The following is a 20,777-nucleotide window of genomic DNA, read 5'->3' on the forward strand; positions in this document are numbered from 1 at the left end:
ATCCATCCCAATGACATCATCCTCAGAGAGAGGCTGAAACACATGGGGGTGCATCGCAAATTGCTCCCTATGGGATCTGGTCAAAGGCAGTGTGCTACGTCGTGAATAGGGTGCTACTTCTAGGAGTGTTTTAGTGTTTTTTTTGTAATATTTTTTTTTTACCTTGACAGAACGAGGGTTTCCTCTCTTGAACTGTGTGTCCCATATGGCACCATGTATGGCACCATGTCGTCTGTGTGTCCCATATGGCACCATGTATGGCACCACGTCGTCTGTGTGTCCCATATGGCACCATGTATGGCACCACGTCGTCTGTGTGTCCCATATGGCACCATATATGGCACCATGTCGACTGTGTGTCCCATATGGCACCATATATGGCACCATGTCGTCTGTGTGTCCCATATGGCACCATGTATGGCACCATGTCGTCTGTGTGTCCCATATGGCACCATATATGGCACCATGTCGTCTGTGTGTCCCATATGGCACCATATATGGCACCATGTCGTCTGTGTGTCCCATATGGCACCATATATGGCACCATGTCGTCTGTGTGTCCCAAATGGCACCATGTATGGCACCACGTCGTCTGTGTGTCCCATATGGCACCATGTATGGCACCATGTCGTCTGTGTGTCCCATATGGCACCATGTATGGCACCACGTCGTCTGTGTGTCCCATATGGCACCATGTATGGCACCATGTCGTCTGTGTGTCCCATATGGCACCATGTATGGCACCATGTATGGCACCATGTATGGCACCATGTATGGCACCACGTCGTCTGTGTGTCCCATATGGCACCATGTATGGCACCATGTCATCTGTGTGTCCCATATGGCACCATATATGGCACCATGTCGTCTGTGTGTCCCATATGGCACCATGTATGGCACCACGTCGCCTGTGTGTCCCATATGGCACCATGTATGGCACCACGTCGTCTGTGTGTCCCATATGGCACCATGTATGGCACCATGTCGTCTGTGTGTCCCATATGGCACCATATATGGCACCATGTCGTCTGTGTGTCCCATATGGCACCATGTATGGCACCACGTCGTCTGTGTGTCCCATATGGCACCATGTATGGCACCATGTCGTCTGTGTGTCCCATATGGCACCATGTATGGCACCATGTATGGCACCATGTATGGCACCATGTATGGCACCATGTATGGCACCATGTCGTCTGTGTGTCCCATATGGCACCATGTATGGCACCACGTCGTCTGTGTGTCCCATATGGCACCATGTATGGCACCATGTCATCTGTGTGTCCCATATGGCACCATGTCGTGTGTGTCCCATATGGCACCATGTATGGCACCATGTATGGCACCACGTCGTCTGTGTGTCCCATATGGCACCATGTATGGCACCACGTCGTCTGTGTGTCCCATATGGCACCATGTATGGCACCATGTCATCTGTGTGTCCCATATGGCACCATGTCGTGTGTGTCCCATATGGCACCATGTATGGCACCATGTATGGCACCACGTCGTCTGTGTGTCCCATATGGCACCATGTATGGCACCACGTCGTCTGTGTGTCCCATATGGCACCATGTATGGCACCATGTCGTCTGTGTGTCCCATATGGCACCATGTATGGCACCATGTCGTCTGTGTGTCCCATATGGCACCATGTATGGCACCACGTCGTCTGTGTGTCCGATATGGCACCATGTATGGCACCATGTCGTCTGTGTGTCCCATATGGCACCATGTATGGCACCAAGTATGGCACCATGTCATCTGTGTGTCCCATATGGCACCATGTCGTGTGTGTCCCATATGGCACCATGTATGGCACCATGTCATCTGTGTGTCCCATATGGCACCATGTCGTGTGTGTCCCATATGGCACCATGTATGGCACCATGTATGGCACCACGTCGTCTGTGTGTCCCATATGGCACCATGTATGGCACCACGTCGTCTGTGTGTCCCATATGGCACCATGTATGGCACCATGTCGTCTGTGTGTCCCATATGGCACCATGTATGGCACCATGTATGGCACCATGTATGGCACCATGTATGGCACCATGTCGTCTGTGTTTCCCATATGGCACCATGTCGTGTGTGTCCCATATGGCACCATGTATGGCACCATGTCGTCTGTGTGTCCCATATGGCACCATGTATGGCACCATCTCGTCTGTGTGTCAGTGGGATGTGTATATTTGTTGTTGTTGTTTATTAATGTGGAGTCACGTTGGGTTTGCGTGAGCCACCACTGCGTCGGCACATTCCAGGACATTAGTGTTTCAGACGGGAAGAGAGGAAAACTGTTCCAATCCTGACCCTTCCCGCTTCATACACACGCAGTCACCCCCAAAACAACAGGGACAGTGACATTACTCACTGTGTGGGTGTGTGTGTGTGTGGGTGGGTGTGTGTGTGTGTCTGTGAATGATGGGTGTGTGCCTGTGATTGGTTTGTGTGTGTGTGTGTGTGTGAGTGTTGTCACGAACCGGCTCAAAGCCCGTAACAAAGGGAGACAACGTGGAGATAAGGAGTAGCAAAATATGTATTTATTAACTAAAGCAACTAAGTATAATATACAATGGTGTGTGTAATCAGTAATCAGTAGTGTAAGTGAGTGTTTTGCATGCATGAATGTGATAATGCAGGGTGATGAAAGGTGCCAAAGCAAACAAACAAACAAACGGCCACCAAGAACCACAACACAATCTACAAAGGGTGTCTGCATGGAGAGAGTCTCCTCCATGAATGGGGAAGTGGTGTATTTATCCTGGGAGACACCGGGCCCAGGTGTTTCCCATGTAGCTGACGACCCTCCCAACTCCGCCCACCAGCATCCTAATAAGGAAATAACAGAGAGAATACGGCAGACAGAGTGGGAGGGTCGTCACATCCCCCCCCATAAAACCGGGGACCAACAAGGACCCCGGAACAAAATACCAGCCTCTAAGTTCCAAATTGACACAGCTTCTGCGCCACAAATTGATGAGGGTTCACACTTACAATTTGCCCCAGCCAACCTCCTCCCCAGACCTCAGCGACCTTCGCACAGGAAGCAACATTTAAGAGGAAAGAAGAAAACAAGACCAGGAGGGAGCAGACAGGACAGAGAGAACATGACAATACGAAACAATGGTCAGTCACGTAAACATTAGGAACAGGGCGCACGAGAGAGCGCATCAGCAATCACGTTTTCAGTCCCCCGGATGTGCCTCACATCGAGATGGAATGATTGTAAAAATAAACACCATCGCATTATCCTCTGGTTTGGACACATCATGGACCTCAAAAAAGTGAGTGGGTTATGGTCGGTGTAGACCACAATAGGTACTACCCCCGACCCGACATACACTTCGAAGTGTTGTAGCGCCCAAATTAGTGCTAGCGCTTCCTTTTCAATAACCGAATAGTTCAACTGATAATCGTTAAACTTTTTGGAAAAGAAACTAACAGGCCTCTCAATCCCAGACACATCTGCTTGCAGCAAAACTGCACCTGCCCCCACATGACTAGCATCCACCTGCAAGGTAAATGACAAATCCATGCGAGGAGCAGCCAGCACTGGAGTTGAGGTAAGCAACCTCTTTGCATCTTCAAAAGCGTGTTGACAACGAGTAGACCAAACATAAACAGCCTTAGCTTTCAGCATATCTGTCAAGGGAGCGACCACAGTAGAGAAGTTATTACAAAAACTACGGTAATAACCAATCATGCCCAAGAAACGCATCAGTTCCTTTTTAGTAGTTGGTGGTGGAAAAGCATCAATAGCCACCACTTTAGCCCGAACAGGACGCACTTCACCCTGCCCAACCATTTTTCCAAGGTATGTAACGGTCGCCTGAGCAAACTTACATTTTGCCAGATTGATTGTGAGGCGACCCGCAGCCAGACGTTCGAACAAGGCTTGAATACGGGACAGATGTTCTTCCCAAGTATCTGCATAGATAACTACATCGTCCAAATAAACAGCGCACCCGGTCAGACCGGCGACAACCCTGTTCATAAGTCGCTGAAAAGTGGCAGGTGCATTGCGCAGACCGAAACTCATAACTGAATACGAGTACAGACCAAAGGGTGTAATAAAGGCAGAGATTTCACGTGCCCTACTCGTCAGTGGCACCTGCCAATAGCCTTTTAACAGGTCAAATTTCCTCACAAACTTAGCTGCCCTGACTTGATCAACACAGTCCTCCATCCGAGGAAGAGGAAATGAATCTGGCTTTGTGACACTGTTTACCTTACGGTAGTCCGTACAAAAACGGTTTGTTCCATCCGGTTTACTGACCAAGATACAGGGAGAAGCCCAACTGGAGAAAGAAGGCTCTGCTATCTTACTCTCCAGCATGTACTTGACCTCAGCATCCAGACAACGTAGTTTCTCTGAAGAAACTCTATAGAAGCGCTGACGAATGGGGTCAGCACCTCCAATGTCAATATCATGTTCTATTAAGTTTGTATGTGTAGGTGTATCAGAAAACAAACCTGGAAATCTCTGAATCAGACCAACCATCTCTTTCCGCCCATCAACAGGTAGGTGAGTGAGAAGACTGTCTAAAATATCCAGTGTTTCTGAATTTTTCAATCTACCCTGCAATATACAATCGTCAGGACCAGGAACATCTTCCTCCTCATGCACAGATCTAGCACGACAAGAACCCAAGGAAACAACGGTATCAGCCAAAAGAACAGGTTTACCGTCCTCTGTAGAATCCCACTGTTCAGTCTCAGATGAACGTGCATAATAGGGTTTTAACAGATTTACATGGCACAGCTGGTGTGCTTTCCTCCGTTCTGGAGTGGCAACTAGATAATTTTGCTCAGTGTACTGGCGCACCACTGTATATGGACCTTGAAACTTGGCTTGAAAAGGAGAACCAACAATTGGCAACAGAGCAAGAACCTGGTCACCTGGACTAAAGTGACGAGGCTCAGTTCGGCGATCAAATATGCCCTTCATCCTCTCCTGTGAAGATGATAACTTCTCTTTAGCCATTTCAACAGCGGCATACAGCCGTCGCCGGAAATCACACACATACGATAACAGGGACTGAGGAGGCTCGGGAGACTTCCAGTCATCCTGGAGAACAGATAAAAGTCCACGCACCCTATGTCCAAACACAAGGTCATTTGGACTGAAACCTGTGCTCTCCTGTGAAACTTCCCTAGCAGCTAACAGTAACCAAGGCAACCCCTCCTCCCAATCCTTATCCATCTCAGTACAATAAGCTCTCAACAAAGACTTAAGTGTTTGATGGAAACGTTCCAGTGCTCCTTGACTTTGCGCGTGATAGGCGCTAGACAAATTGTGTTTAATATGGAGCTGTTGAAGAACCTGACCAAACAGATTAGAGGTAAAATTAGATCCTTGATCACTCTGAATGACCTTAGGGATTCCAAACAATGAGAGAAACTGAGTCAAAGCTTTTAACACCGATTTAGTCGTGATAGATCGGAGAGGATAGGCAGCAGGAAACCTAGTGGTCTGACACATCACAGTGAACAGGTAACTGCTACCCTTTTTAGAACGAGGCAGAGGACCCACACAGTCAATAATCAGATACTCAAAAGGTTGGCTGAGTACAGGAATAGGAAACAATGGTACTGGTTTAATAGCTTGATTAGGCTTACCAGTTAATTGACAGGTGTGACAAGTTTTGATAAATTCAGAAACATCCCTCTTTAATCTAGGCCAAAATAAATGTCTTAATATGCGATTGTAGGTTTTCCTCACCCCCATATGTCCAGCCACGTCGCTGTGAGAAGTTTCCAACACCAACTCACAAAGCTTAACTGGTACAACAACCTGACTAATTGCCTCCCCAGAAAAACACTATCATGAGACACCCACTTTCTCATCAGGACATCCTCTTGGAGAAAATAGCCATGGGCGACATCTCCCAACTGTTCTATAGGCACAATTTGATCACGCAACTCTTCCAACGTGGGGTCATCCCGTTGCGCATTGATTAGATCTGAGCGGGTTACAGATAACGGGATAACAGAGAAAACAGTGACATACTTTGTATTATTATCATTAGTCGGCGCAGTGACCAGTTCGCCACGGCTCATAGAACGTGTCACTGCACACGCAGAGAACACCTCTGGGAAACTCTGTACACTCTCATCAGGAATCCCAACAAATGACGGCTTAGTGGAAACCACTAGAGATGGAAACACGACAGGCCATACACGCTCACCAGCCAAGTTATTCCCAAGGATAACATCGATACCCTCAATAGGCAACGAAGGACGCACACCCACAACAACTTCACCCTTCACCAGCCCACAATCCAACATCAGTTTATGCAATGGAACTGACAGAGTGTTCAAACCTATTCCCCTAATTAGAACACTATTCCCCGAATCAGTCTCAGCAGAAAAGGGTAACACAGACTCCAACACAAATGATTCAGAGGCACCTGTGTCTCTCAGGATCTTCACTGGCACTAGGTCTTTACTTCCTAACATAGACACAAAACCTTCTGTAATGAAAGGTAAATAGTCTGGATCAATATGGACTTTCACATTCTCCTGGGCCTGAGGAAATGAGTCATGAATGAACTGATGTGGAACAGGTGCAGCTAATGCAGTAGGCTTAGATTTAGCGTAAGCACCCTTTGACCTGAGAAGTGGACATTCGTTTTTCCAATGCCCTGAACCTTGACAGTAGTGACACTCCTGCCCAAAGTCAGCTTTACCATGGGAGTCAGGTTCAACCCTAGTTGAATAGAACTCTGCCCGAGAACCAAAGTATCTCGGTGAGCGAAGCCCAAATCTATCCGAACGCCCCCACTCTTTCCGAATACGGGGTTCTGCAAAGACACTTTTGTGAGTCAACACATACTCGTCCGCCAAAACTGCAGCTTCAGCAACATTCTTTACTTTCTGTTCATTAATATACGTGGCAATACAATCAGGAATTGTGTCCTTAAATTGCTCTAACATAATCAGATCACACAGCCCTTGGAAAGTCACAACTGCAGAGGCGGAACACCAGCGATTAAACTGTAAAGATAACTGTCGCGCAAACTCAACATGAGTCTGGTTATCATCCCTTTTTAAAGTTCTAAATAGTTGGCGGTAAGCCTCAGGGACCAATTCATAAATCTGTAACACAGCTGTTTTAACTTTATCATAACTGGCACTGTAGTGTACACTAAGAGCTGAATATGCTTCCTGCGCTTTACCAGTCAGCACACACTGCAACATTAAAGTGCGGTCAGAATCAGGCCAACTCCTAGCGTCAGCAACCCGCTCAAACAACGAAAAGAATGTCTCGGAGTCCCTTTCATTAAACCGAGGCAATAACCGTAAGTTCCCAACAATATCAAATGTCTCTGGGGCACGACCAAAAGCGGAACTACCCCTAGGTAAATCTGGGTCACCTTCCCAAAACAAACTCTCCCCTGAGATCTTTCCTTCCCTAACCAACTCTATACGTTCTTGTTGCAATTTGATTTTAGCACGCTCCATATCTTGTTTAAATGCCAATTCCTTTTCATATTTTACACGATCATGCTCTAGCTTCTCACGATCATGCTGCCGATCATGCTCTCTCTTCTCACGATCATGCTCCAGCTGTAACAAAAGCAGTTCTTTCTGCTGTTCAAAAAGAAGGCTACTAGGACTAACCGATGGAATGTCCATTGTAACGTTATGGGGAGACGACAAATCCTCAGCAGAGGCTGGCCCAGTGGTAACTTCAAGAATACCACTCTCCATCAGATTGGCCTTCAATATCAACCTAATAGAATTCTTTAGACGTTTATCACTAATCTCAACCTTGTAGTGTTCCGCGACCTTCAACAGCTGTTCTTTAGTACCTAAATCTAACAATTCCTCTGATGGAGAGCGAATGAACTTATCTACATAAGACGCCATAATCACACAAAAAAAAATTCTCGCTCTTCCCTTCTGCTGAGCACACCAGACCACAACCCGAGAATTGACAATCACCCTGAGTACCACAGAAGAGAGATGAGATACGGAGCTTCCCCAAAACCTACAATAACTCAACCCTAGTCTTCGTGCAGATTTGCGGTGGGAATTTACGCACTGTAGCCCGCTGGCAAGGAAATAGAACTCCCCAGCATGCTGGCAAATTCCACCAAGCCACGGATGTGCCCCCGAGACAACTGCTCAGTCCACAGACACCACACAAAAATAACAAACATTAACCATGCCCAACATATTCCAAAAAATGAAACACGTCGCTAAACCTATCAGGGGAAAAAGGCTATAGCTAGCAAGTTCCACTACCCTACCCAAATCTCCCACCGAGGTACACAGCAGATTACTCACCTCAGACTGATGTCCCAACAGAAAGTAGAAGAAGAGTTCAGGCTAGGCAGGGCCTGGAAACTAACCATTATAGTCTCTCCAACACAGCACACAAACCAAACAACAAAAGGCAACCAATACTGGGCCTATCAAACACAATATGCAAACCAAACACGTACCTCCACGGTCTCCCAAACCAATAGTTCAAATATCCCGGATGAGCCCCCACTTGTCACGAACCGGCTCAAAGCCCGTAACAAAGGGAGACAACGTGGAGATAAGGAGTAGCAAAATATGTATTTATTAACTAAAGCAACTAAGTATAATATACAATGGTGTGTGTAATCAGTAATCAGTAGTGTAAGTGAGTGTTTTGCATGCATGAATGTGATAATGCAGGGTGATGAAAGGTGCCAAAGCAAACAAACAAACAAACGGCCACCAAGAACCACAACACAATCTACAAAGGGTGTCTGCATGGAGAGAGTCTCCTCCATGAATGGGGAAGTGGTGTATTTATCCTGGGAGACACCTGGCCCAGGTGTTTCCCATGTAGCTGACGACCCTCCCAACTCCGCCCACCAGCATCCTAATAAGGAAATAACAGAGAGAATACGGCAGACAGAGTGGGAGGGTCGTCACAGTGTGTGTGTCTCTGTCTTTCTGTGTGTGTGTGTGTGTGTGTGTATATATATATATTACTCCCTCTGTCACCCCTCTCTCATCCCTCTCTCATCCCTCTGTCATCCCTCTCTCATCCCTCTGTCATCCCTCTGTCGTCCCTCTGTCATCTCTCTCGCATCCCTCTCTCATCCCTCTGTCATCCCTCTCTCATCCCTCTGTCATCCCTCTCTCATCCCTCTGTCATCCCTCTCGCATCCCTCTCTCATCCCTCTCTCATCCCTCGCTCATTCCTCTGTCATCCCTCTGTCATCCCTCTCTCATCCCTATCTCATCCCTCTGTCATCCCTCTCTCATCCCTCTGTCATCCCTCTCTCATCACTCTGTCATCCCTCTCTCATCCCTCTGTCATCCCTCTCTCATCCCTCAGTCACCCCTCTCTCATCCCTCTGTCATCCCTCTCACATCCCTCTCTCATCCCTCTGTCATCCCTCTCTCATTCCTCTGTCATCCCTCTCTCATCCCTCTGTCATCCCTCTCTCATCCCTCTGTCATCCCTCTCTCATCACTCTGTCATCCCTCTCTCATCCCTCTGTCATCCCTCTCTCATCCCTCAGTCACCCCTCTCTCATCCCTCTGTCATCCCTCTCACATCCCTCTCTCATCCCTCTGTCATCCCTCTCTCATTCCTCTGTCATCTCTCTCTCATCCCTATCTCATCTCTCTGTCATCCCTCTCTCATTCCTCTGTCATCTCTCTCTCATCTCTCTGTCATCCCTCTCTCATCCCTCTGTCATCCCTCTCTCATCCCTCTCTCATCCCTCTCTCATCCCTCTGTCATCCCTCTCTCATCCCTCTGTCATCCCTCTCTCATCCCTCTGTCACCCCTCTCTCATCCCTCTGTCATCCCTCTCTCATCCCTCTGTCATCCCTCTGTCATCCCTCTGTCATCCCTCTCACATCCCTCAATCATCCCTCTGTCATCCCTCTCTCATTCCTCTGTCATCTCTCTCTCATCCCTATCTCATCTCTCTGTCATCCCTCTCTCATTCCTCTGTCATCTCTCTCTCATCCCTATCTCATCTCTCTGTCATCCCTCTCTCATCCCTCTGTCATCCCTCTCTCATCCCTCTGTCACCCCTCTCTCATCCCTCTGTCATCCCTCTCTCATCCCTCTGTCACCCCTCTCTCATCCCTTTCTCATCCCTCTGTCATCCCTCTGTCATCCCTCTCTCATCCCTCTCTCATCCCTGAATACCTAATCTGTTTTCTTTGGAGGAGACGTCTCCTCTATCTGTCTATCATTCCCAGCTAGATAAGAAATGGAGGAGACGTCTCATCTACCCGTCTATCATTCCCAGCTAGATAAGAAATGGAGGAGACGTCTCATCTACCCGTCTATCATTCCCAGCTAGATAAGAAATGGAGGAGACGTCTCATCTACCCGTCTATCATTCCCAGCTAGATAAGAAATGGAGGAGACGTCTCATCTACCCGTCTATCATTCCCAGCTAGATAAGAAATGGAGGAGACGTCTCATCTACCCGTCTATCATTCCCAGCTAGATAAGAAATGGAGGAGACGTCTCATCTACCCGTCTATCATTCCCAGCTAGATAAGAAATGGAGGAGACGTCTCATCTACCCGTCTATCATTCCCAGCTAGATAAGAAATGGAGGAGACGTCTCATCTACCCGTCTATCATTCCCAGCTAGATAAGAAATGGAGGAGACGTCTCCTCTATCTGTCTATCATTCCCAGCTAGATAAGAAATGGAGGAGACGTCTCCTCTATCCGTCTATCATTCCCAGCTAGATAAGAAATGGAGGAGACGTCTCATCTCTCTGTCTATCATTCCCAGCTAGATAAGAAATGGAGGAGACGTCTCATCTACCCGTCTATCATTCCCAGCTAGATAAGAAATGGAGGAGACGTCTCATCTCTCTGTCTATCATTCCCAGCTAGATAAGAAATGGAGGAGACGTCTCATCTACCCGTCTATCATTCCCAGCTAGATAAGAAATGGAGGAGACATCTCCTCTATCTGTCTATCATTCCCAGCTAGATAAGAAATGGAGGAGACGTCTCATCTCTCTGTCTATCATTCCCAGCTAGATAAGAAATGGAGGAGACGTCTCCTCTATCTGTCTATCATTCTATCATCATGTCTATCATGTGTGTGTGGTGTGTGTGTGGTGTGTGTGTGTGTGTGTGTGTGTGTGTGTGTGCGTGTATACAGCCTTTCTTAAAGCATGAGTCACGACCCACTTTGGACCTGTTAATATTGTGTGTTGCGACCTTTCATATTACATTTACATTTACATTTAAGTCATTTAGCAGACGCTCTTATCCAGAGCGACTTACAAATTGGTGCGTTCCCAAATTGGTGCGTTAAATGTATAATTATTTAATGAATTACTGGAATTGATTTTGCCAAGTGCAACGGCGCTCTCTGTTCACTACGATCTCTGTTCAGCAGAGGTACCTCAGCTGAGTTTGGCAGCAGCGCGAGGTGGAGGGAGACGCCCAGTGTGCTTCGTCATTTACTGGATCTTTTGTTTTTCTTCAGTTTTCTTGAAGATCACTCCGCGACACACGCGCCGCAGCGCTGTGGTTCAGCATCAGATGACTTGTCATTCCCGCTCGCAGTCACTTACCGACGTCATCAAAATGGACTCCAGCTAGCCACCAGTTCTGACTGAGCTTCAGTCGTCACGAAACGACAGATACAGCGACGGAGTTTCTATCTCTTGGTTTATGTACAATCTTTGAGAAATTCAGAGTATCGCCCGCAACGTGTTCCGTGCGGAATTAGCGGAATGGTATCATAAACATCAAACGCGTGGTTTCCATGGTTTCCAGGTGTTTGGTTACATTCGTTCCGTTACCGGACCTTATCATGAACCTTCCTCCCTTCAGCAGCCCCCTGTGGTTCTGTTTATACATCTGTGTGATTTGATCAATCAGTTTATTCCAGTTCCCGATTGAAAATTATTTGTTGTATTTTAACATCTACAGTTCCAACCTAGATAGATAATGTCAGAGTGTTTTTAATGGGGGGAAATTAACATGAGTAGGTATTTACATGGGTATTTCATTGTTATTTGTTGTTGTTAATATTGCATTTGTTTTAATGCATAACGGCAATGAAATGTACCAACATTTACGTATTGTTGCATATTTTTCCTAAGCTTGGGTTCCAGGAAAACACAGAATTTCTAATTTGGGTCCCAGGCGGAAAAATGCTTAAGATCCCCTGGTCTATCATGTAGCGCCTGGTTTATACAGTGCCTTGCGAAAGTATTCGGCCCCCTTGAACTTTGCGACCTTTTGCCACATTTCAGGCTTCAAACATAAAGATATAAAACTGTATTTTTTTGTGAAGAATCAACAGCCAGTGGGACACAATCATGAAGTGGAACGACATTTATTGGATATTTCAAACTTTTTTAACAAATCAAAAACTGAAAAATGGGCGTGCAAAATTATTCAACCCCTTTACTTTCAGTGCAGCAAACTCTCTCCAGAAGTTCAGTGAGGATCTCTGAATGATCCAATGTTGACCTAAATGACTAATGATGATAAATACAATCCACCTGTGTGTAATCAAGTCTCCGTATAAATGCACCTGCACTGTGATAGTCTCAGAGGTCCGTTAAAAGCGCAGAGAGCATCATGAAGAACAAGGAACACACCAGGCAGGTCCGAGATACTGTTGTGAAGAAGTTTAAAGCCGGATTTGGATACAAAAAGATTTCCCAAGCTTTAAACATCCCAAAGAGCACTGTGCAAGCGATAATATTGAAATGGAAGGAGTATCAGACCACTGCAAATCTACCAAGACCTGGCCGTCCCTCTAAACTTTCAGCTCATACAAGGAGAGGACTGATCAGAGATGCAGCCAAGAGGCCCATGATCACTCTGGATGAACTGCAGAGATCTGCAGCTGAGGTGGGAGACTCTGTCCATAGGACAACAACCAGTCGTATATTGCACAAATCTGGCCTTTATGGAAGAGTGGCAAGAAGAAAGCCATTTCTTAAAGATATCCATAAAAAGTGTTGTTTAAAGTTTGCCACAAGCCACCTGGGAGACGCACCAAACATGTCGAAGAGTGTGCTCTGGTCAGATGTAACTTTTTGGCAACAATGCAAAATGTTATGTTTGGCGTAAAAGCAACACAGCTCATCACCCTGAACACACCATCCCCACTGTCAAACATGGTGGTGGCAGCATCATGGTTTGGGCCTGCTTTTCTTCAGCAGGGACAGGGAAGATGGTTAAAATTGATGGGAAGATGGATGGAGCCAAATACAGGACCATTCTGGAAGAAAACCTGATGGAGTCTGCAAAAGACCTGAGACTGGGACGGAGATTTGTCTTCCAACAAGACAATGATCCAAAACATAAAGCAAAATCTACAATGGAATGGTTAAAAAATAAACATATCCAGGTGTTAGAATGGCCAAGTCAAAGTCCAGACCTGAATCCAATCGAGAATCTGTGGAAAGAACTGACAACTGCTGTTCACAAATGCTGTCCATCCAACCTCACTGAGCTCGAGCTGTTTTGCAAGGAGGAATGGGAAAAAATGTCAGTCTCTCGATGTGCAAAACTGATAGAGACATACCCCAAGCGACTTACAGCTGTAATCGCAGCAAAATGTGGAGCTACAAAGTATTAACTTAAGGGGGCTGAATAATTTTGCACGCCCAATTTTTCAGTTTTTGATTTGTTAAAAAAGTTTGAAATATCCAATAAATGTCGTTCCACTTTATGATTGTGTCCCACTTGTTGTTGATTCTTCACAAAAAAATACAGTTTTCTATATTTATGTTTGAAGCCTGAAATGTGGCAAAAGGTCGCAAAGTTCAAGGGGGCCGAATACTTTCGCAAGGCACTGTATGTATCAGCAACAGTCATTATCTGGCCTACTTTCTGTGTTTACTGTCCTGCTGTCAGATCAGCCAGGTTTATTTGGCCTCCTTTCTGTGTTTACTGTCCTGCTGTCAGATCAGCCAGGTTTAGTTGGCCTCCTTTCTGTGTTTACTGTCCTGCTGTCAGATCAGCCAGGTGTATCTGGCCTCCTTTCTGTGTTTACTGTCCTGCTGTCAGATCAGCCAGGTTTATCTGGCCTACTTTCTGTGTTTACTGTCCTGCTGTCAGATCAGCCAGGTGTATCTGGCATCCTTTCTGTGTTTACTGTCCTGCTGTCAGATCAGCCAGGTTTATCTGGCCTACTTTCTGTGTTTACTGTCCTGCTGTCAGATCAGCCAGGTTTATTTGGCCTCCTTTCTGTGTTTACTGTCCTGCTGTCAGATCAGCCAGGTTTATCTGGCCTCCTTTCTGTGTTTACTGTCCTGCTGTCAGATCAGCCAGGTTTATCTGGCCTCCTTTCTGTGTTTACTGTCCTGCTGTCAGATCAGCCAGGTGTATCTGGCCTCCTTTCTGTTTTTACTGTCCTGCTGTCAGATCAGCCAGGTGTATCTGGCCTCCTTTCTGTGTTTACTGTCCTGCTGTCAGATCAGCCAGGTTTATCTGGCCTCCTTTCTGTGTTTACTGTCCTGCTGTCAGATCAGCCAGGTGTATCTGGCCTCCTTTCTGTTTTTACTGTCCTGCTGTCAGATCAGCCAGGTGTATCTGGCCTCCTTTCTGTGTTTACTGTCTTGCTGTCAGATCAGCCAGGTGTATCTGGCAGGCTACAGTTAGCCTGTCGTCTAATATGGTAGTCTACAGGGGGTACAGTGGTAGTCTATTGGGGGTAGAGAGTTCATAGTGTAGTCTATAGGAGGTAGTGAGGGCATATGGTAGTCTATAGGGGGTAGTGAGGGCATATGGTAGTCTGTAGGGGGTAGTGAGGGCATATGGTAGTCTGTAGGGGTAGTGAGGGCATATGGTAGTCTGTAGGGGGTAGTGAGGGCATATGGTAGTCTGTAGGGGTAGTGAGGGCATATGGTAGTCTATAGGGGGTAGTGAGGGCATAGTGTAGTCTATAGGGGGTAGTGAGGGCATATGGTAGTCTATAGGGGTAGTGAGGGCATATGGTAGTCTATAGGAGGTAGTGAGGGCATAGTGTAGTCTATAGGGGGTAGTGAGGGCATATGGTAGTCTATAGGGGGTAGTGAGGGCATATGGTAGTCTATAGGGGGTAGTGAGGGCATATGGTAGTCTATAGGGGGTAGTGAGGGCATATGGTAGTCTATAGGGTGTAGAGAGGTACTGTGGTAGTCTATATGGGGTAGTGAGGGCATATGGTAGTCTATAGGGGGTAGTGAGGGCATATGGTAGTCTATAGGGGGTAGTGAGGGCATATGGTAGTCTATAGGGGGTAGTGAGGGCATATGGTAGTCTATAGGGTGTAGAGAGGTACTGTTGTAGTCTATATGGGGTAGTGAGGGCATATGGTAGTCTATATGGGGTAGTGAGGGCATATGGTAGTCTATATGGGGTAGTGAGGGCATATGGTAGTCTATAGGAGGTAGTGAGGTAATATGGTAGTCTACAGGGGGTAGAGAGGTACTGTGGTAGTCTATATGGGGTAGTGAGGGCATATGGTAGTCTATAGGAGGTAGTGAGGTAATATGGTAGTCTACAGGGGGTAGAGAGGTACTGTGGTATTCTATATGGGGTAGTGAGGGCATATGGTAGTCTATAGGAGGTAGTGAGGTAATATGGTAGTCTACAGGGGGTAGAGAGGTACTGTGGTAGTCTATATGGGGTAGTGAGGGCATATGGTAGTCTATATGGGGTAGTGAGGGCATATGGTAGTCTATATGGGGTAGTGAGGGCATATGGTAGTCTATAGGGGGTAGTGAGGTAATATGGTAGTCTACAGGGGGTAGAGAGGTACTGTGGTAGTCTATAGGTGGTAGTGAGGGCATATGGTAGTCTATAGGGGGTAGTGAGGTAATATGGTAGTCTACAGGGGGTAGAGAGGTACTGTGGTAGTCTATATGGGGTAGTGAGGGCATATGGTAGTCTATAGGAGGTAGTGAGGTAATATGGTAGTCTACAGGGGTAGAGAGGTACTGTGGTAGTCTATATGGGGTAGTGAGGTAATATGGTAGTCTACAGGGTGTAGAGAGGTACTGTGGTAGTCTATATGGGGTAGTGAGGGCATATGGTAGTCTATAGGAGGTAGTGAGGTAATATGGTAGTCTACAGGGGGTAGAGAGGTACTGTGGTAGTCTATATGGGGTAGTCAGGTAATATGGTAGTCTACAGGGTGTAGAGAGGTACTGTGGTAGTCTATATGGGGTAGTGAGGGCATATGGTAGTCTATAGGAGGTAGTGAGGTAATATGGTAGTCTACAGGGGGTAGAGAGGTACTGTGGTAGTCTATATGGGGTAGTGAGGGCATATGGTAGTCTATATGGGGTAGTGAGGGCATATGGTAGTCTATATGGTGTAGAGAGGTACTGTGGTAGTCTATATGGGGTAGTGAGGTAATATGGTAGTCTATATGGGGTAGTGAGGTAATATGGTAGTCTATATGGTGTAGATAGGTACTGTGGTAGTCTATATGGGGTAGTGAGGTAATATGGTAGTCTATATGGTGTAGTGAGGTAATATGGTAGTCTATATGGGGTAGTGAGGGCATATGGTAGTCTATAGGAGGTAGTGAGTTAATATGGTAGTCTACAGGGGGTAGAGAGGTACTGTGGTAGTCTATAGGTGGTAGTGAGGGCATATGGTAGTCTATAGGGGGTAGTGAGGTAATATGGTAGTCTACAGGGGGTAGAGAGGTACTGTGGTAGTCTATATGGGGTAGTGAGGGCATATGGTAGTCTATAGGAGGTAGTGAGGTAATATGGTAGTCTATAGGGGGTAGTGAGGGCATATGGTAGTCTATAGGGGGTAGTGAGGGCATATGGTAGTCTATATGGGGTAGTGAGGGCATATGGTAGTCTATATGGGGTAGTGAGGGCATATGGTAGTCTATAGGAGGTAGTGAGGTAATATGGTAGTCTACAGGGGGTAGAGAGGTACTGTGGTAGTCTATATGGGGTAGTGAGGGCATATGGTAGTCTATAGGAGGTAGTGAGGTATTATGGTAGTCTACAGGGGGTAGAGAGGTACTGTGGTAGTCTATATGGGGTAGTGAGGGCATATGGTAGTCTATAGGAGGTAGTGAGGTAATATGGTAGTCTACAGGGGGTAGAGAGGTACTGTGGTAGTCTATATGGGGTAGTGAGGGCATATGGTAGTCTATATGGGGTAGTGAGGGCATATGGTAGTCTATATGGGGTAGTGAGGGCATATGGTAGTCTATAGGGGGTAGTGAGGTAATATGGTAGTCTACAGGGGGTAGAGAGGTACTGTGGTAGTCTATAGGTGGTAGTGAGGGCATATGGTAGTCTATAGGGGGTAGTGAGGTAATATGGTAGTCTACAGGGGGTAGAGAGGTACTGTGGTAGTCTATATGGGGTAGTGAGGGCATATGGTAGTCTATAGGAGGTAGTGAGGTAATATGGTAGTCTACAGGGGGTAGAGAGGTACTGTGGTAGTCTATATGGGGTAGTGAGGTAATATGGTAGTCTACAGGGTGTAGAGAGGTACTGTGGTAGTCTATATGGGGTAGTGAGGGCATATGGTAGTCTATAGGAGGTAGTGAGGTAATATGGTAGTCTACAGGGGGTAGAGAGGTACTGTGGTAGTCTATATGGGGTAGTCAGGTAATATGGTAGTCTACAGGGTGTAGAGAGGTACTGTGGTAGTCTATATGGGGTAGTGAGGGCATATGGTAGTCTATAGGAGGTAGTGAGGTAATATGGTAGTCTACAGGGGGTAGAGAGGTACTGTGGTAGTCTATATGGGGTAGTGAGGGCATATGGTAGTCTATATGGGGTAGTGAGGGCATATGGTAGTCTATATGGTGTAGAGAGGTACTGTGGTAGTCTATATGGGGCAGTGAGGTAATATGGTAGTCTATATGGGGTAGTGAGGTAATATGGTAGTCTATATGGTGTAGATAGGTACTGTGGTAGTCTATATGGGGTAGTGAGGTAATATGGTAGTCTATATGGTGTAGTGAGGTAATATGGTAGTCTATATGGGGTAGTGAGGGCATATGGTAGTCTATAGGAGGTAGTGAGTTAATATGGTAGTCTACAGGGGGCAGAGAGGTACTGTGGTAGTCTATAGGTGGTAGTGAGGGCATATGGTAGTCTATAGGGGGTAGTGAGGTAATATGGTAGTCTACAGGGGGTAGAGAGGTACTGTGGTAGTCTATATGGGGTAGTGAGGGCATATGGTAGTCTATAGGAGGTAGTGAGGTAATATGGTAGTCTATAGGGGGTAGTGAGGGCATATGGTAGTCTATAGGGGGTAGTGAGGGCATATGGTAGTCTATAGGGTGTAGAGAGGTACTGTGGTAGTCTATATGGGGTAGTGAGGGCAAATGGTAGTCTATAGGGGGTAGTGAGGGCATATGGTAGTCTATAGGGGTAGTGAGGGCATATGGTAGTCTATAGGGTGTAGTGAGGGCATATGGTAGTCTATAGGGTGTAGAGAGGTACTGTTGTTGTCTATATGGGGTAGTGAGGGCATATGGTAGTCTATATGGGGTAGTGAGGGCATATGGTAGTCTATATGGTGTAGAGAGGTACTGTGGTAGTCTATATGGGGTAGTGAGGTAATATGGTAGTCTATATGGGGTAGTGAGGTAATATGGTAGTCTATATGGGGTAGTGAGGTAATATAGTAGTCTATATGGTGTAGAGAGGTAATATGGTAGTCTATATGGTGTAGATAGGTACTGTGGTAGTCAATATGGGGTAGTGAGGTAATATGGTAGTCTATATGGTGTAGTGAGGTAATATGGTAGTCTATATGGGGTAGTGAGGGCATATGGTAGTCTATAGGAGGTAGTGAGTTAATATGGTAGTCTACAGGGGGTAGAGAGGTACTGTGGTAGTCTATAGGTGGTAGTGAGGGCATATGGTAGTCTATAGGGGGTAGTGAGGTAATATGGTAGTCTACAGGGGGTAGAGAGGTACTGTGGTAGTCTATATGGGGTAGTGAGGGCATATGGTAGTCTATAGGAGGTAGTGAGGTAATATGGTAGTCTATAGGGGGTAGTGAGGGCATATGGTAGTCTATAGGGTGTAGTGAGGGCATATGGTAGTCTATAGGGTGTAGAGAGGTACTGTTGTTGTCTATATGGGGTAGTGAGGGCATATGGTAGTCTATATGGGGTAGTGAGGGCATGTGGTAGTCTATATGGGGTAGTGAGGGCATATGGTAGTCTATAGGAGGTAGTGAGGTAATATGGTAGTCTACAGGGGGTAGAGAGGTACTGTGGTAGTCTATATGGGGTAGTGAGGTAATATGGTAGTCTACAGGGTGTAGAGAGGTACTGTGGTAGTCTATATGGGGTAGTGAGGGCATATGGTAGTCTATAGGAGGTAGTGAGGTAATATGGTAGTCTACAGGGGGTAGAGAGGTACTGTGGTAGTCTATATGGGGTAGTGAGGGCATATGGTAGTCTATATGGGGTAGTGAGGGCATATGGTAGTCTATATGGTGTAGAGAGGTACTGTGGTAGTCTATATGGGGTAGTGAGGTAATATGGTAGTCTATATGGGGTAGTGAGGTAATATGGTAGTCTATATGGGGTAGTGAGGTAATATGGTAGTCTATATGGTGTAGAGAGGTAATATGGTAGTCTATATGGTGTAGATAGGTACTGTGGTAGTCTATATGGGGTAGTGAGGTAATATGGTAGTCTATATGGTGTAGTGAGGTAATATGGTAGTCTATATGGGGTAGTGAGGGCATATGGTAGTCTATAGGAGGTAGAGAGTTAATATGGTAGTCTACAGGGGGTAGAGAGGTACTGTGGTAGTCTATAGGTGGTAGTGAGGGCATATGGTAGTCTATAGGGGGTAGTGAGGTAATATGGTAGTCTACAGGGGGTAGAGAGGTACTGTGGTAGTCTATATGGGGTAGTGAGGGCATATGGTAGTCTATAGGAGTTAGTGAGGTAATATGGTAGTCTATAGGGGGTAGTGAGGGCATATGGTAGTCTATAGGGGGTAGTGAGGGCATATGGTAGTCTATAGGGTGTAGAGAGGTACTGTGGTAGTCTATATGGGGTAGTGAGGGCAAATGGTAGTCTATAGGGGGTAGTGAGGGCATATGGTAGTCTATAGGGGTAGTGAGGGCATATGGTAGTCTATAGGGGGTAGTGAGGGCATATGGTAGTCTATAGGGGGTAGTGAGGGCATATGGTAGTCTATAGGGGGTAGTGAGGGCATATGGTAGTCTATAGGGGTAGTGAGGGCATATGGTAGTCTATAGGAGGTAGTGAGGTAATATGGTAGTCTACAGGGGGTAGAGAGGTACTGTGGTAGTCTATATGGGGTAGTGAGGGCATATGGTAGTCTATATGGGGTAGTGAGGTAATATGGTAGTCTACAGGGTGTAGAGAGGTACTGTGGTAGTCTATATGGGGTAGTGAGGGCATATGGTAGTCTATAGGAGGTAGTGAGGTAATATGGTAGTCTACAGGGGGTAGAGAGGTACTGTGGTAGTCTATATGGGGTAGTGAGGGCATATGGTAGTCTATATGGGGTAGTGAGGGCATATGGTAGTCTATATGGTGTAGAGAGGTACTGTGGTAGTCTATATGGGGTAGTGAGGTAATATGGTAGTCTATATGGGGTAGTGAGGTAATATGGTAGTCTATATGGGGTAGTGAGGTAATATGGTAGTCTATATGGTGTAGAGAGGTACTGTGGTAGTCTATATGGGGTAGTGAGGTACTGTGGTAGTCTATATGGTGTAGTGAGGTAATATGGTAGTCTATATGGGGTAGTGAGGGCATATGGTAGTCTATAGGAGGTAGTGAGGTAATATGGTAGTCTACAGGGGGTAGA

Source organism: Oncorhynchus nerka, linkage group LG7, assembly GCF_034236695.1.
Source record: "Oncorhynchus nerka isolate Pitt River linkage group LG7, Oner_Uvic_2.0, whole genome shotgun sequence".
NCBI classification, from domain to species: Eukaryota; Metazoa; Chordata; class Actinopteri; order Salmoniformes; family Salmonidae; genus Oncorhynchus; species Oncorhynchus nerka.